The following is a 13,832-nucleotide window of genomic DNA, read 5'->3' as shown; positions in this document are numbered from 1 at the left end:
CCATTACTTCGAATATAATTACGCTAAGCCGACTTTCGGCTAATCCTCATGTCTGTCAAGGCCATTATACTCGAAGATATAACCTCCAAAAAAGACTTATGAGAGATATGCAATCTCAAAGAATGAATTGATTAGTTAGATAGGTTAGTCTTTATAAATAGGTTTTCTGAAAAATATTTTAATTTATGCTATTAATTTAGATAAATTTTTAAAAATTCATTTCCAATACTAGTTATAAATATATTTGAAGAAGTTATGTTACGCAGATTCTAGTACGATATGAAACCAAATAGGCAAGTCAGAATGATTTTCCAAAAAAGACCGGAAAATTAGTGATCGTCATGATAGAATGACAATTTTGTACGATATTCGCAATTTATCAGCACATAGTAGTATGATACTTGTAAAAGATTATTAGGTCTTCATGAGTCAAGGACCTTTAGAAAGATCAGGTTATCAGTATAAAATTCAAACAATATTGGAAGGCCGGTCGATTAGCATGATTAACCTAGAAGATATCTGTAAGAAGATCAACAAGAAGTTCAACACGATTTTTATAATAGATCGGCAAAGTGACAATCAGCACGATTTTCATTAAAAACCCACAGATCGACGGATCGGTACTGTCTTCGTAACAAATTCCCAGAGCGGCATATTGGCTCGATTTTCATAAATTGCAATTCCGTATAAGTTTTCCAAAGATCGACAGATCAGTACAGTCTTTGTAACAGATCGGCTGAGCGACATACTAGCTCGATTTTCATGAAGACCGGCAGATTGATACAATCTTTGCGAAGATCAGCTGATCGGCACAGTCTTCGTAACAGGTCAGCAAGGCATGTCGGCATGATCTTCATAGAAGACCGGAAAATCGTCACAAACTTTACAAAGATCAACTGATCGGCACAATCTTCGCAATATTACGGCATATCGGATCGATCTTCATAAAATACTGATTGATCGGTACAATTTTTACAAAGATCAACTGATCGGCACCGTCTTCGTAACAAATTGGTAGAGCAATGTATCCACTTTATCTTCGTAAAAGAGTGGTAGATCGTCACAATTATTGCAAAGACCGACTGATCGGTATAGTCTTCATAACAAATTCGCTGAGCGACATACTAGCTCGATTTTCATGAAGACCGACAGATCGACACAATCTTGAAGATCAGCTGATCGGCACAGTCTTCGTAACAGGTCAGCAAGGTATAACGGCATGATCTTAATAGAAGACCGGAAAATTGTCACAATCTTTACAAAGATCAACTGGTCGGCACAATCTTCATAACAGATCAGCAGAGCGATATATCGGCTCGATCTTCATAAAATTCTGGTTGATCGGTACAATTTTTGCAAAGATCAACTGATCGGCACAATCTTCATGACAGATCGACAGATCGACATATCTGCTCGATCTTTGTACAATATAATACTGGTAGATCGGCACAATCTTTCCAAAAACCGACTGATTGACACCGTCTGCGTAACAAATCGCCAAAAAATCGGCATGACCTCCATAGAAAACCGGCAGATCGGCACAATCTTTGTAAAATGCTGGCAGGTTGACACAATCTTTGAAAAGATCAACTGATTAACACAACGGTCGTAACATGTTGTCAGAGCGACAGATCGATTTTTATTTTTTCGAAAGTACGACCAAGCTGACCAAAGCTGATCAATGCTCTAGTATACCCCTCGATTCCGCTACATAAAAGGTTATGTTACTGCACTGACATGATTTTAAATTCTAACGAAATTCTAATTGCAGCCAAGGCCACTTTTAGTCACTTCGGCTCACATTTCTTGCCCCAGAGACACAGAAATCAGACTTAACCAATTAATGTCACAATTTTTTGCGCCTTTTCCGACTCTCATTTCATCCAATATATCGCATTCATTTTCACAAGTCGCAGATGTTTTTTTTTTACTTGCCTATGGGGCTCAACACTTCAAAATGTGAAATGATTTCCTGTGATAAGGAAATTGCCGAAATTTCCCCAGAAAGTAATGGGATAGAAAGAAAAGGAGGCAAAAAAACTGTCGTTTGGCAGAAAGAAAGTCTTGAGGCGTTTGACGTGTGAGAAACGGAATTAAAGATTATATACGATAAAATAAGACATATGAGAATTTATTTACCCGAGAGTTGGGTAAATAAATAATATAATGGGAGGACAGCTGGGTGATAGAAAAGAAGAAAAATGAGAGTGTAATACTAAAGCCATGGAATGGGTAATTCTGCCTAATTAGAATTCACCGTGTATGAATGGAGATATGTATGCGTGGATCTCTGTGACGTCAGCACAGGTGACAATTGTGCATATATATTTATTTGTCAATGGGTAAACACTGCGTGGCTTGTAATCTCTGGTTGAGGTGAAAAAATAGGTTGTTGTGTATTATTTTTGTTGAATGGAGAGTGAGGAGAAGAGTATACAAAATCCCAACACTTTTCTACAAATCACGTGTCCATTGATGATTTTGCGGACATTGCAAGGTGGGATGAGTCAATGGGAAAAATTCCACAGGTGATTATGCATTTTTTCACTCACTTTTTTTTTTCGGGGGGAGAGGAAAAGTCCCCATAGAGAGAGGGAATGCCCCTTGTCCCTTAGACTTTCGCCAACGGAAGCTTTTAGCACTATACGAACTTTCACGATCTACCTGTGTGCTTTTGGAAAAACTCCCGGTGTTCAGTGCAAAAAGAAATGTAAGAAGCCCCACAGAAAGGCATTAATTAAATTGTCTAGTGCCCAAGTCGATGAATTAAAATGTTGTAAATGACATTTTCTGCCGGATACTGACTCGGTACTTTTTATTTTACCTTCCTCACATGCTGTTTGTTGCTGAATGAGTCTCTTCTCGGAATAAAAAAAAGTCCCATGGAATATTATTCTTTTTGGAATATTTTAGGCAACAAACGACTCGTTTTTTTGCGTGTGGAACAAAAAATAAATAAAAGTTCTAGTTTAGTAAACAACGCTATATAGAATAAAAATACTTGCAGAAAAAGTTTTACATCAATGCATCAGATAAAATAAACTTTCAAGGTTCACAATCACGATATGATAACACTTTTTCATTATCTCACACGAAAAGTTGTTACAATAGCAAATTAACTCCATATTTGCATTACTTGATAAATTGCACAATATTTTGTTTATCACAAGCAATTTCAATTAAAAATTTAGCACACAAACCGATTTATTAGTTTCAGATTTGGTTTCGGATCCGTTATTTACATTTTAGAGTATTACCAGGGGCATGACGCTTCCTATGCTCCCATATGCTTCTAGCAAGCCGAAAATACTTTTGAGTTTATTAGGGGGAGGCTTTGAACTTTCGCACACAAAAATGATGTTCAAGTTCAGTGAGTTTTTCTGACTACCATGCAAACCGTATGGATTCTCCAACTATGCCAAAAAAATGTCTTACTTATAAGGTTCATAATCCCACCAAACAAAATCCCAGGAAATCCTTAGATTTTCCTCCAGAGGAAAATGAAAATTTAATGGCGATTTGTCCGATAGATGAATCAAGTTTCTATTATCGCACACGATTCACGCCATCATTGAACACCCCATTTTCACCGTAAATTTTGCACCGGACACTAAAAGTTGCACATCATTGTTTAAAGGGAACTCTAATCTACTTGATTAAACCATTTTTATAAGGAATAAAACATTTTAATATCACTTTTTTGGAACTTTTCTGAGAGATGTTTTATTGACATTAAAAACCATTTTTTTGCTTGATTCTACGAGAATTTCACTCCGGAAACGGTTAAATCTGATGAATACTTTCTTGAAAAGTCCAAATATCACCAAATTTACACGAATCAATAAGTTTTTAAAGCTAAAAATTGACTAAAACTCAGCAAGCGAGAATACCACACAAGATTCCACCATTCCTCCACGGAGCCGGATATGCACAAAAACGTTTGAATGCGCATCATTGAAGATTTCTCTGTTCCTGCAGCTGCAGGAATCGGGATTTAGCACAGATATTGAGCTTCAGCAGGTGAACAAGCTAAAATTTTCACAAAACATCTTCTTACGGACAATTTCTTTTCTTTGTCATGCAAAACAACACAATAGTGAGGTTATGTCAAAGATTGTCAAAAAGCAGTTGTAAACTGTATGAGCTTATTGCAGATGTGATTCTTTCATTGCACATTCAGTTTGTGCAAGCTTGAAAAATATTTTTATATCAAAGAAATCCAAAATTGCTTAATAATTACTCAACTGCAACCTATTTGAGTCAAATTACTTCTTGTTTATCAACTTTACGATTTTTAAGTTTTCCTTTTTAGTGGTGGATCAAATCGGTAGATTACAATAGATGTGAATATGAGGGATCGCATCTAAAATGAAGTTTCTTGGAAAATGTGAGAGAAGCCATGTCTTCTATGTGCGATCGATGAATCTGAGTCAAGTTTGTGAATTTTGTTCCACCCACAAAAAGTGCCTGTTCAGCCTAAAAGATTTTTACTTAAATCTGATTCCTAATAACCCTTCTACCCTCTGTGATAGTAGTTTTTCAGAAAAGTGATATTAATTCTGCACAATCGTATGAAATATTGCACAGCAAAATTACAGTTTTGGACCTGTTTTTAATTTTTGTTTCCTAAAACTAGGGGAAAAGGATTAGACTCCCAATTTTTTCAGGAAAGGTGTGATTTAAGACTAGCTACTAAAATATATAGCCATCAGTGAAAGTTATAAAGTAATACCGGAGAAATTCGAAGTGTCCGATGGTAGCGTATGTGCGAAACATCAAAGCCTCCCCCTACCTGTTTTCTGTCACTGTAGAATTATGCCCAACGCACAATAACTTATGTTTGTAAATATGATTTCAAAATTTCCTATGAGAGTGAGCAAGTTGACTAGATCTAGATCTCCCTCACTCTCATTGAAATGTTAAACACATGTTTACAAAACAAAAGTTATTGTGCGTTGGGCATTAATTAGCAAAAAATACAAATACAAAATAAAAGCCAGCTTAATATTGAATAGGCCACCGAAAACCCCAAATTGGCAACCTACATAGTTTTAGAGTTATATCGTGAAATGTGTACGAAAACAGGGAAAAATTTACACTAAAACCGGTCGTATTTTTCAGAGCTAATGGTACCCCCCTGAGAATTACTAGAGAAATTAGATGAAAAGAAATGGTTAAGCTTAATTTAGTCAAAGATTTAGTATAATGGACAATTTTATTATTATTTTTAAAATAATTATAGGAGAAGGTCTTCAGGCTTTGCACATACTCTGTCTTCGAACACTTTATATTTTTCTCATATTATCCTTTACAGAATTTGACGTATTTTATCAAGAAATTATTTTGATCAATGAGTTATTTTGGGCTATTGAAAAATCTTAATAGGGAAGCTCAAGGTAGAACTAGTCAGGGGCAGTATTACACAGTGGGGTGTTGTAGCTATCCTTAGAAAGAATATTATGTAAACTACTCTTTATTCATAGTAACTAAATCCTTCCATATTGAAATATTTATCAGCTTGATTCAGATACGTGATTCATAAATAATCGACAAAGAAAAAAATGCATTTACTGGATAATTATGCCCCAGATATCATAATTTATTTTTAAAGCCGGTTATTTATTTTTTGATAAATTGCAAAAAATTAACCTTACTGAAATGACAGTATACATTTCATAGTAATGGTATATTCAGAACAGGAAAAATTCTTAGAAAAGTAGGAACTCTGTAGGGGGAGATGGGGCAGTTCCAAACAGCTGAAATTTTTTTTCGAGGACTAATTTGTCAAACGTTTACAGACTGCATTCAAGTTACCTTAATTCAGCTCATTTCTCTTGTTAATAGACTACTTGAAAAGAATTAGTATATTTCTGTTACATGAATTTATGATCAAAAAAAATTATTTTCGAAAGTCGTGTATGCTTGAAACTGACCTACTCTCATCTATAGACAATATAGGGCTCTCTTGTTGAGTTTGAAAAGACTTTTCTGAAATTTTGTTGAATTTGGCTTAACTTTTCAAGAAGAAATTTGAAAATATTGAAACTAGGAACAGCCGCTAGCGCCTCCTGCGGGAAAAACAGTGCCCCCTCGCGGAGGAAAACTTTTTCAATATTTTTTCTTTTTGTAAAAATAAAGTCATTGAGCTCTATGAAAATGGTAAAATTAAAAAAAATTGTTAAGAATAAAGAAAACACTGAAGATAAATAAATATTTCAATGGAACATTCGTAGGGTAATATCCCAGAACCCAATACAAAAATAATATTATGTCAGCGAAATATGACCAGCGCACAATAACTTTTGTTTATAAACATGTTTTCAAAATTTCCCATGAGAATGAGCGAGATGACTAGATCTAGATCTCACTCACTCTTATCGAAATGTCAAAAACATGTGTACTAATCAAAAGCTATTGTACGTTTTGCAATACTATGCTCAGAACGCAATAACCTTTCTGTTTGTAAACATATTTTCAAATTTCCTGTAAGAGCGAGCGAAATGACTAGATATAGGTTACATTCTCTTTCATTTAAATACATAATTTTGACATTTCAGTGACAATGACTCAGATTTAGATCTACTCATCTCGCTCTCTCTTATAGGAGGTTTCGAAAACATGTTTAAAAAACAAAAGTTATTCTTTGACGTTTTGTTCTGTTACGTAAATCGATGTTTTAAGGATTTCAAGATTATTTAATATTGTACTCTGATCGAATTAATTACTAATGCATCGTTTTCTATTTTTTCAGGTAAGCAAAGCAACTACATATTCGGTGTATTCACAGATAGGGTTTGATTCTCTAAAAGTGTCTCGACTAAAAGGTAAAGAACTTTCTATTTGCATCAAATGACCCTGTTCGAAAATTTCGAATAGAATTTCGATTTTTAAACTAAATTCTCTTAGAATGTTGGAAAATTTTATAAGGATGCTTTTCATAGATTAAGTGACTTAGTCATTCCTTTGACTTTCTTGATAAGAAAGTGAAGATTAACAAGTTAAGACTTGTGAGACTTCGAAATTTGAATAACGAGAACCACCATGCGATCAGAACAAGAAGTAAGATGCCTGTTCTTTAATTTTTGAAACCGATCTTCGATCGCTTTTTCTTCTTTAATTTATTCCTTAGAAATATTTGAGAAGTTCAGCAATGCCTCTCCTTATTTTATGAAACTAAATATTTATTTATATAAAAATAATTACAAGCAATGCGTCTTCTTTTTAAATTCGTAACTGCTTTCAGCCAATCAGAAATCGTGACTGAATTAAAATATTGTAAGAGGAATCTGTATTTAATTACAGATGAACGTAACATGATTCATAATTTTGCATCGTCTTTCAAGTTCGAGTGGCACTCTTTTAGCTGGCTGTTTGAAAAATCAAATTAACAAAATTAGTAATTTCCCTCTGAAATATTATAATTCCCAACAAAAAGCATTAGGGGAAAGTACTCTCCCTTCGAATGTCCACGCCTTCGAATAAAGTGAATTTTCTTTTAGTTTTCCTAAGAAACTTAGACGTTTGTATTAAATATTAGTTGACTTATCATCAACTGTTGATAATTCAGTGATTGATTTAATATAAATCTCATACGAAAAACAAAAGGAATTCACATTGTTCGAAGACATGAACGTTCGAAGAGAGAGCACATTCCCCTATGTCAATTTATGAACATTTAATTCGAACTTTTAAAGTTTCTATTCAAATTTTCGAACATTAACGACATTTTTTTCTAGTTAAACTGTCATTTGTTTCCGAGATACTTTGAGTTAAGAAAGGGCAATCAAAACTAGGTTTTTGAATAAGATGATTAAGGATTTTGATAGAATTATTTTTCACTCTAACTTGAAGATAGAGAATACTAGAATAAGAGCTTATCTAACTCTAAGTACTGACTTTTTTCGAGAAGTCAAAATATCTCTTACGAAAAAAGACCAAACCGACTGGGAGAAAAACGATGTTGTAGGAGAAAAAAATGTTGTGAGAACCACGGGTTAGCACATGTTTACGCCAACAAACAAAAATATTGTCAGAATAATTGCACAATACACAAACCATACTGTTTGTTAGTGAAACATTTGAAATTTTTTTTTATTATTTCTCCAAGCAAATATCAGATAGTTTTTCTTCAATATCCAACAATCACCTTGAATTTTTCCTCAGGCGCACCTCTATTGAATAATTTTTGCGTTGTTTGGTGGAAGAAGGTGCACAAAACAGCTGAATTTGCACGTGTTTGCATGAGACTTTTTTTTGGATGCCTTGCGGGAGTGTGTCTTCGAAATGCAGTTAAACTGCTTTCTTTCAAGGGGTCATCAGCTAAAGTTAAACTTCAATAAAATGCAATATTGCACGTGAAAAAAATTCTCTCAAAAATCTATTTTTAGAAAATGATTTTGTCGTATGTTGTTTTTTTATCTAGAGATTGCTATTTAATTGATCGATTGTTTCATTATTGATTGAGCTTTCGCGTGAAAGTCAATTTTTGAGAACTCTTATGATAAAGCAATGACGCACTTGAAACTCGAGAAGTTTCTCCCTCTCATTCAGCTGAAAATCTTGTTAAATTTTCTATTATATGCAATTTTAAGTGGTCCGTTGAAACAAAGTGCTCAAATTGATTTATTGGACACTAATATTTGCCCATTGGAGTTTATCAACAGCTGCAATGGCTCTCTAATGAGCTTTCAATTCAATTGACCCCATGATTTATAAGTATCAATAAGGTAATCCTCTCGGATTTATTTACACCTCTTTCAATTTATCAATAGCACAAGCACATTTTATAGCGATTGACATTTGCCCTGCTTTGAAGATTAATGCACTTCAATATGTGACTATTCTATTAAAAAAAAATGATTTTATAGTTTTATAGCTGAATAGGACATTGACCAGACACAAATATTTTCTTTCCTAAACATGTTTAGAAAATACCTGATAAGTAGAACTAGATCTTATGCCTTGCTCACAATAACTTTTATTTTGTTAATAAGTTTTTGACATATCAATATGAATGAATGAAAGCTATATCTAGTCATCTTGCTCACTCTCAAAGGGAATTTGAAAACATTTGTACAAACAAAAGTTATCGTGCCTTCGGCATTACTCGTTCTACTAAATACTAAACTGTTATACACATATTTTTATTTGCTTCAACCTTTAACGTATCTTTTTAAATATATTTTTTTATAATCTAATTACATAATTTCATATTAAATAATGTCAAAAACTATTAAAATCTGAATTTTAAAAAAATGCAGATGCGACAATAAGTATGAGTTCCAAAATATGCAACTAGGGCAATGGTTGATGCAAATGGCGATGTTAGAAAACAAAAGCATATTAATTATTTATTTAAGAAAATGGGACATCCATCTTAATGAATTTCCATCTAATTTTATCGTCCACAACCACTTCAGTAGCAATGATAAGTTAGAGATCTTCTTTCAATCTTTTGATATTACGCTGTAATACAAGTATCACGATGTGATTAATAATAGAAACTTAAGTTATAAGATTTACTAGAGGAGAGGGCTTATTTTTCAAAATCTTGAAAGCTAATCTAAGTCTTGAATGCGTCCAAATCCTGAATTGTTCGAAGTCCCAAAAAACTAAAATCCCGAAAAAATCTAAAGCATCAGAATCTCGAAAAGTCGAAGTTGTGAATGAATCGAAATCCCTAAAAGCCGAGACCCCGAATGGATCAAAATCTTGATAAACTAAAATCCTGATTAGGTCGAAATATCAAAGAGCTAAAATCATGTATGCGTCGAAATTCCGAAGAAAAGATCTCCTGAATGGTTCAAAGGTGCAAAAAACCCAAAATCCTAAATGGGTCTAATCCTGAAGAGCCAAAATTCCGAAAATCCAATACCCCCTAAAGATCAAAATCCTTATTGAGTCGTACTTCCAAAAAACTGAAATCCAAAATACTTCCAAATTCCGAGAAGCTGAAGTCCTGAATGATTCGAAATTTAAAAAAGTCAAAATTCCGAATTAGTCGTAATCTGGAAAATCAAAATCCGGAGAAGATCCCGGAAAGTTAAAACCCCGAATGGATCACAATTCCAAAAAAAGTTAAATTCTCATTGAGTAGTAATCGTGAAGAGACAAAATCCCAAATTGGTTCCCGAAAGCTAAAACCCAAAATGGATCAAAATCCCAAAAATTGAAAATACTAGTACGGTCGTAATTCTGAACAGCCAAAATCCTTAATGAGTCGAGATCCTGAAGGTCTTCAAAATTCAAGGTCTTAAAAATTCAAAATCCGGAATATTCCCAATCTCGAATTGATAAAATTTTGAACAACTTGTAGTAAAGTATGTAGAAACTGGGTCAGTTTCTCACATCTTAACATTTTTTTAAATCTTTTTTTTTTTCAAATTAGTATGCACTGTATAAATATTGATTAAGGTAAAGTACCCTCGAGCCGACCGATTCTTCGACTCGACCGGTGTGCGGTGGTCAATATTTGACTGTTTTAATGGTGTATTTCTATAAAATTGTCACTGATTCGTATTTTTTATGAAATAATTGACCTTTAATTTTAGATTATACGCCAAATATTAGTGCAAATATAAATAAATTGAATAAATAACTCTACCGGTCGACTTGAAGGCACTTTACCGTAATTATTGTTTATTTCATTAATGTTTTGTCTAATAAGCAATGTGAAGCCCACTTTATAGGCATACACTTATTATCCTAAAATAATATGAATTTCAAAAGTATTTTCATTTTCCAAAGTCATGCAAAAAAAAATCCGATTCTCCCCTAAAATGAATATAGATCTTTACCAAATGAAAATTTTATTTTAAAACTGAGTAAAGTTACATAAAAATAAAGAAATTTTAATTTGTCAAAATATTATTCAATTTTTATTAATTTCATTAATAAAAATTCATAATATACATTTTAATTGTCTAACAAACCACTTTTTATTCACTGAACATTTCTAATAATTCACCATCTTATCTAGTGTAGCCTAAAATAAATTATTGTCAATAAGTGCTATTGTTTTTTTTGTTTTATTAATTTTAATGTGAGCACAAAGCGGTACTAAAGCGTCGGAAATTGGTTAATTCACTGTTATAGGAATTCCTCTTTTTATTTATTGATATTTTAATTAAAATTTTGCAATTTCAATTTAGTATTCTGAATAAATTTCCCTTATTGAACATTGCAGAAATACCAAGTGAGATGGATTTTCTAGGGCAATCGCTTTGAATTACCGGAAAATTTATTGGGAAATTCTATACGCAGGTATCGCTAACAGTTATTTTAGAATACGGGCACTAATTTCATTCAAAGTGTCTGGTTAAATTGCATAACTTTTAATGGCAAATCTATTTTTAACTTGAATTTATTTCAGTCATTTGATTGTTCAAGCGAAACCGCAAAAGACTGGTCATTCTTATCACCAATTTATAATCTACTATTGTATTAAAATATCCTGGTAGTCAAATGTGGTTTATTGGCAGTACAGAAGACACTAACCCCTCAACAAAATATAGAGAAAATTCCAATATTATTTCCAACTTTCGATCCATCACCAAGTCAGAGGTAACCCCATTGGTGGGACAGAGAGAAGAGGTTAAAATATGATGTACAAAATACCATATAAACTTCATATTTGTTGTGTAATTTGGTGAATTCCCTCCACAAAGCTTTTGTGCTTCTTTTTTTTTCGTTATTCCTCTCAAATTCTCTTGTAATATGCATTACGCGGAAAAAGCGAAATAAGAGTTGTTTAGTGGCTGAGAAGACAAGAGAGTGAAAGAACTTCGGTGGAGGGGAATAAAATGTAGTAATCTCTTTTAAAATTATGCAATTTACTTTTTTCTTCACTACCTTTTTTTCTCTATGGCTTAAACTATCTACTTAACCATCTTCTTGTAGTGTCTTTTTTTCTCGTCTCGCCAAATACACTTCAATCACTGAAAGTCAACAATGGAGAAGTTTTTTTTTTCACCTCATCTTGGGAGCGTTAGATGAAAATGTATGATCTTCGACCAACAATAAGATGATCATTTTCATTATCGGGCAATTTATGTGGAAATTGGGATTCTTGTCTATCTTTTTGTCTCTCTACAGCTTTGTAGGTGGTTTATGCAATTTGTGATCACTGGGCGGCAGGTTTGAAGTGATCAACTTGATAAATCCAAATTCCAATTGAAATAACTTTCAAATAAATTTAGAATAATAGCTCAAAAACTCTGCGTATCGATTAATGCAATTTGGTATTCTCTCAATTACAAATTATACTCATTATTATTTCAAAATTGTTTTGTAATTTAATTACATAATTATTCGATTAATTAGCATTTAACTAATTAAAATTTTGTGACGTATTTATTTTAATTAATAACGGTACTTAAATTACTATACATATCAACAAAATCTGCATTGAATCCATCGAGTGAAAGCAATTAGCTTTGATGATCAATTTCATTGTGCCGCAATTAAAAGTCCGAATGACTTATGTGCTGAAACGGACACAGCTTAAGCCGATAGATAGCTTTACGTAATTATAACCAAATAATGATTATACTACATATTTCTATTAGTTGTCCACTATGCCCTGTCTCATTGTAAGCAGTAAGTCTTTCTGGAACGGTATTCAAACTAAAGGTTTAGCGGGATTAGCTCAATTCCCCTAGGTCTCAAAATCCTAAATAGCAACCAACAATAAGGAAATCCGGAAGTCGTCGGAAAGAGACAATCACTCAGTGCTAACAGTGATAGGAGTGCTAACAAACAGAAATTCCCAGCAAGAGCCAAGACGAAGAAGAAGATCCGAAAATTGTGCCAAATATTACGAAAAATTGTAAAAGACAGTGTAAGAATAGTGCCCCCGTTCCCTCTCATGCCCCGTTGTAATCGAGACCAAAACCCTGAATGAGTCTCAGAGAAAAATTGCAAGACTTGGCCTCTGATGAAGGCTTTGTAGACCGAGCCAAAAGCTCTGGAGATAGTTGATGTGTTTCCCTGAGTGATTGCCCAAGAAGCGAAATAGCTGCCTTATAGAACCAAGTATTAAACAAGTCTTTTAGTGCACTTTTAAAAGACCCAATGTGAGAATTTTCTGTAGAGATTCCTATAGGAGCTCTTAAGATCCCAAAGAGTGCGCCACTTTACTTATAGTAATCTCAGTAATGGGACCAAGAGCGTTATAATCAAATAAAAAGATTTATGGTTCTACAGTGCCCTACTTAAGAAATTCTACAACACTATATTAAGAAAAAATTGTTTCTTGGGTGTCTCTTCCTGACGACTTCCGGATTTTCCTATTGTTGATTGCAATTAACGTTGACTTATTCCCACACTAAATAGCAACCAATTTTTTTTCAGAATTTAATACGTCATTTGTCCTTAAAAATGCAAGCCTAACTTAATTTTTTTTTCAAAAAAACTTGATTGTTGAACATAATTAGAACAATTCAGCCGTTTGGCTAAGTTTCAGACCTAGAACACTTACGACTTAAGCCAAGAGACGGCTTAACGGAATTGTAATCAAAATAATGATTGGACTAAATTCCCATCAGTTTCCTACTGCCTAAGCTGTTTCTCGCTTTAAACCGAGAGACGGATTAGTCAGAAACAGACGGAAATGTAATCTGATCATTATTTTGATTATAATTGCATTAAGCCGTTTCTCGGCTTAAGTCGTAAGTGTGTCTAGGGCATAAGGAAAGGCTTTCATACTTAGCACAATCTGGCTTCGAACACTTCATATTTTTCTATTATTGCTTTTATGAATCTGGCCTAATGTCAATATATATTTTAATAATCAGTCTTAAGTTACACATTTTCTGAAAAAAAAATAAATTAAG

At 33.3% G+C, this 13,832-nt stretch overlaps 1 protein-coding gene across 4 annotated transcripts in view; it reads left to right on the top strand.

Moving 5' to 3' along the window:
* Window positions 1-13,832, top strand: part of LOC129804848 (terminal nucleotidyltransferase 5C) — a 72,190-nt gene that overhangs the window by 35,062 nt on the left and 23,296 nt on the right. Inside the window, exon 2 of one of the 4 annotated variants that reach the window (XM_055852507.1) lies at window positions 6,752-6,824. The exons of the other annotated variants lie outside the window; for them this stretch is intronic. The gene's annotated coding sequence lies outside the window, so the exon portion shown is untranslated. The remainder of the gene's footprint in view (window positions 1-6,751; window positions 6,825-13,832) is intronic. 4 annotated transcript variants of the gene reach the window in all.

Source organism: Phlebotomus papatasi, chromosome 2 (genome assembly GCF_024763615.1).
Source record: "Phlebotomus papatasi isolate M1 chromosome 2, Ppap_2.1, whole genome shotgun sequence".
NCBI lineage: Eukaryota > Metazoa > Arthropoda > Insecta > Diptera > Psychodidae > Phlebotomus > Phlebotomus papatasi.
This window is presented reverse-complemented; position numbering and strand designations above follow the sequence as displayed.